This window comes from Paroedura picta, chromosome 3, assembly GCF_049243985.1.
Source record: "Paroedura picta isolate Pp20150507F chromosome 3, Ppicta_v3.0, whole genome shotgun sequence".
Lineage (NCBI taxonomy): Eukaryota > Metazoa > Chordata > Lepidosauria > Squamata > Gekkonidae > Paroedura > Paroedura picta.
Genome location: NC_135371.1, coordinates 155676049 through 155680890, shown reverse-complemented (window position 1 = coordinate 155680890; position 4842 = coordinate 155676049). Strand labels below are relative to the sequence as shown.

The window sequence follows — 4842 nt, the reverse complement described above, 5'->3', positions numbered from 1 at the left end:
CTCCGCCAGCCGCGAACTACAGCTCCCGGCAGGCGCCGGCGTGAGCCCCGGCGTGGCGTGGAGGACGATGGGAAGATCGGGCCGGGGACTGAAGCGCCTTCCCCCGCCTTCTTGAACGGCGACACCTAATGGCCGCAGGTGGGACGACAAGCACCTGGTGCGCTGCCTTTTCGGCCGGGCGGGCTGCGGCGACATGTTGTGTGGGAGTCCCGGAGGGCGCGTGAAGGCGGAACAAAATGAACGTTCAGAGGCACTTCAGAGACTCTATATTCCGAGAGCCCAGGAAGATCCAAGGCTAGTAGGGGCTTAAGGACACCAATGAGACTGGAGAAAGGTGCTTTGTCTCTCGGAAGCTTATATACCCTAGAAATCTGGGGACCTTTGAAACCAACCGTTTTTAATTATGGGTATAAAGTTTCGTATTCGTGTTAGGCCAGATTGGCCAGGAATTATGGGATTTTGGGGGGGAGGGACATCATCATCTGTGCATGGGTTGCTGCGGGTGGGCAGGTAGTTGTGAGTTTTCTTGAGGGGGTTGGACTAGTTGCCCCTGGAGGCACCCTCGAATTCTGTGATTCTACGTTTGTAAGTGTATGGATGTGTAAAAGAGACATAAAATAACATTTTTTGCAGTACAAGATAGGGGTGCCAGTTTTAAGGTGGCGCCAAGGGATTCCCCCCCCCCCCCCATAATTACAGCTCATCCCCAGACTATAGTGATCCATTCTCCTGGAGAAAACAGGCATTCAGAAGGTGGGCTCTTTTGCATTGTACCCTGCTGAGGTCCCCAGGCTTTAGCCCCAAGTCTCCAGGAGTTTCCCTGCCTGAATCTGGCATCCCTACTCCCCTTTCTAATGCCAATGGCCAAGGGGGACCTGGGTACCCTAACAAGATCCAGAAAAAATGGTTGCAGTCTGACTCCATACTCAACAAAATACTGAAAAGCATGGTTGGACGGCATCATCCATCCATCCAACTCTTTATGTACTTTGGTTTCTGAGTACATTCTGGGTAGTTAAAAATGGACAAAAGAGGAGAATGGAAACTCTTTTCCAAATAATGAGTTTCCAAGCGTCAGTTATCTTAAGCCTTCCCCTTTGTTTATGTTTTAAACTAGTAATAAAGCCTGCTGTATGCCGAATACAGCGGGCGCTAGAAACTGACCTTGTCGGGCAGCAGCTCTCTTGGGCGGCTCTCTTTTGGTGCAGGCGGCAGCTCTCTCGGGCAGGGAGCCCCTGGCAGCCGCGCTCTGCGTGACTGCCGGGGGTTCCCTCGGCTGGGAGCAACTGCGAGCCGCGCTGTGCGCGGCTCGCAGTTGCTGGGGCTGGGAATCGGAGGGACCAATCGGCAGGCGCTTTGCGCCTGCCGATTCGTCCCTCTGATTGTCTGTCATGAGGAAGGGTCCAATCCGGACCCTTCCTCATCCTGGACACATCCCGCCCCAGAACGCCTTACTCTTTTATTTAGTCCGGGGTGCCCGTGGTGCCACGGGCGGTGTTCAGATGATATACATGTTAATTGTATTGAATGAAAACTAAAACTTTTTAAAAAAACAGGTAATTATGTCTGTGAGTTCGGCAGAACATAGGTTCTTCAAGAACAACATCTCTTTATTAACGCAACTCCAACCAGAATCACCGAACAGCAAACACACAAACCCATCGAACTTATATACATTTCAGGCTGCCTGCCAAGTCACCTGATTGGCCCTTAACAGGGCCTTACAACTGGACAAGAGCCTCTTGTGGCACAGAGTGGTAAGGCAGCAGACATGCAGTCTGAAAGCTCTGCCCATGAGGTTGGGAGTTCCATCCCAGCAGCCGGCTCAAGGTTGACTCAGCCTTCCATCCTTCCGAGGTCGGTAAAATGAGTACCCAGCTTGCTGGGGGGTAAATGGTAATGACTGGGGAAGGCACTGGCAAACCACCCCATATTAAGTCTGCCATGAAAACGCTAGAGAGCGTCACCCCAAGAGTCCGACATGACCCAGTGCTTGCACAGGGCATACCTTTACCTTTACTTACAACTGGACAATAACTAACGTACATAATTGGCTGCAGCAGACAATAAAACATGCTTCTCATTGGTCATTCTACAATCCTTGCATTGGAGTTGAGTCTATGTCAGCGCCAGGAAGAAAGGCAGTCTATGGTCTATGTACACAACAGACATGTTAAGGGGCAATTAATCCCCATTGATTGTTTCCAAGGGCCGCCATTGTAGTCTGCAGTTGAACAGTTAGATTTGAGTGATTGGAGACCAACAAGATTTTCAAAGTATAAAATTCCGATAGTCAGAGCTTATACTCTGAAAATCGTGTTGGTATCTAAGTTGCTCCTAGACTCTAATCTACCTGAATCCATATTGCAGCTTGAAAGATGCCCCTCTAATAAGTTGATTCAGCAGAAGAAAGTTGCGAAAGCAAGTGACAAAAAATGTGTTCCACAATCTGTTTAGGTACAACAAATGTATATACCGTTGCTTCTTTGTATGGCGTGTTCTGTTTTTGCTAAACATGAGTAGGAGGAGAGGAGAAACTTATCTGTTTGTACTACTACCATTCTCCTCAGATAAGTTGTTTGCCCTGCAGCAAGGTCCTTCCAAGTGGTGAGATGGGCAGGCACCATAGAATAGGACAGTTGTCCCCAACCTTTTTATCACTGGAGACCGGTCAACGCTTGACAATTTTACTGAGGCCTGGGGGTGGGTAGTCTTTTGCTGAGGGATGTTGCTGCCGCTGCCTGAGCCCCTGCTCCACTTGCTTTCCCAACAGCACCATTGTCTTCCTGCTGCCCGCTGGGGGGTGCTGCCAGCAGCAGCTGCGCAGTGCCGTGCCGAGGGGCAGCCCCAGTCATGGCGGCTGCTGGAGAGCACCAAAGGTGAGCCGGCAGCAGAGTGGCAGGGCAACCCCCGAGGCAGCAGCCGGGGAGGAGGACGAGGAGGAGCCGCAGCCCGGTACCGACTGATCCGGGGACCAGCACCATCTCTGGACCAGGGGTTGGGGACCACTGGAATAGGAGACCTGATAATGTCTGGAGAAGAGGAAACTCTTTTGAATGTGTGTTGGGAAAGAAAGTGCCCATCAAGAAAGTGGTGAAAGAAACAGATCTGGGTCCCCCTAAGTGTGACTAGGACAGGTAGCCATCCCTGGCAGTTGGAGGGATCTCTGACTGGGAGCCAGGGACAACATGCAAGGCCTCCAGAACAGGATTATACAGATCAGATTTGCTCTGATCTGACATACAGGCTGAAACGGATTGGTGTCATCCTATGCAGTGTTATGCCCTTCTAATCCTATTTCCTTCTGCTGACTTAGAAAAATAGAACTCTTCTTAGAACGGCACTGTTAATTACCAGCCACCTCATTACCCCTCCATGAATGGTGGTGCATATGGGACCTGTGCATTGTCTGTTTCCTCTGACAAAGGGAAGAAGGCAGAACATTTTCCTCATTCCCAGAGTTTGACAAATCTCTGGTTGGCTTTTTTTTTGGGGGGGGGGGAGTTGATTCAATATTGATTCAGTGACAACAACATTGCAGGATACCCCACCCCCCTGCAAATTTCATGGGAATTGGATCAAGGGATTCAGTTCTACTGGTTCCTCACCAAGGTGCCCCAGTCATCGCTGGTTGCAGAGCTGTGGTCCAACCCCCACAAAGGAGGGAGGGAAGGAGAATGTGGCAGCCAAGCCTGCAGCTCTTCTAGGCCCAGTACCTGGTTTGTACAGGCTGGACACCTGCACCTGGCCTCCCTAGGCCAGGTGAGACTCGAGCCAGTTGGGAGCCACCTGGGTGATGCCCAATTGGTTCCAGTTGGAAAGCAAAAATATCACTGGGAAATTTGGAAAACCCAAGAACAACAAGATGTTAGCTGCTGTTGATGGTAAGCACTCAAAGACACAACAGAAATTCTTCAGAGGTGTGTGTTTTCATAATACCCAAGAACCCTACCTTTGTTTTACCAGTTTGATAAAGCACTGTAACAACCTGAACCAGCAATTTCTGAGTACAGCTCGGGGATTTTGGAACGCACGTCTCCAGGTGTTGCATTTGGAGGCTTTCAGCAGCAGTGGCTTGTTCAATAAAAGATAATATATCCAGCCAAAGTGGAACTTTACTGCTTCTTTTTCCTCCTGCAACCCAGTGACAAGCAAGCATTCCACATGCTTTTCCCAGCATGGAGATGGAGGAATGGAGAAAGTGGCCCACAAAGTCACTGTTAAAGAATTGGAACCTCTTGTGTGATAGAACTGTGCACTTATACCATGTCTCCAATGTATAAAAGGCTGTGGTTAGCCCATACCTAACTTTCCAGCTTAGTATTGCTTGGATACGGTATGTAATACATAACATATAGGTGTTCTATGCGTTAGGTGCCACGATTCTCCACACATACCCTATGGGCCATTGATGCCCACCACCACTGAGCTGGGTGGTAGGAGGAAAATGGCGGGCACAACTGGCATCCCCACATCATGACACAACTTCCAGTGTGACGCAGAATGTCAGATTATGCTCAAGTATCTGCCCACAATTTATGGCTAAATTTATGGCTAAACCTGGTATGCTGTCACTTCCAAATCAGGACAGAAGTTGCATTGTTATGCCAGAGACAATACACATAGACTTGTCAGACCCCCTGATAGAGCAAGAGGCATTTTGCTGGCAAGTTCTGTTGCCCACCACCACTTGGAACAGTGCCAGGAGGGGGAAGCATTAAATGTGACATCACTAAAAGGTACTACCCTGTAATGATAAAGGATAGCTCTAGGAATAACCATAAACTCTATGGTAAAACCATAGAGTTGTGCCTGGAGGTGACAGGGCAACATCAGTGACAC

At 49.5% G+C, this 4842-nt stretch overlaps 1 long non-coding RNA gene across 1 annotated transcript; it reads left to right on the top strand.

Annotated features, from left to right (window-relative positions):
• The first annotated feature begins 43 nt into the window (after window positions 1-43).
• On the top strand, window positions 44-4107 carry LOC143833255 (uncharacterized). The gene is made up of 2 exons (XR_013229575.1): window positions 44-334; window positions 2774-4107. It is a non-coding gene; the product is annotated as an uncharacterized LOC143833255 (long non-coding RNA).
• The last annotated feature ends 735 nt before the right edge of the window (window positions 4108-4842 follow it).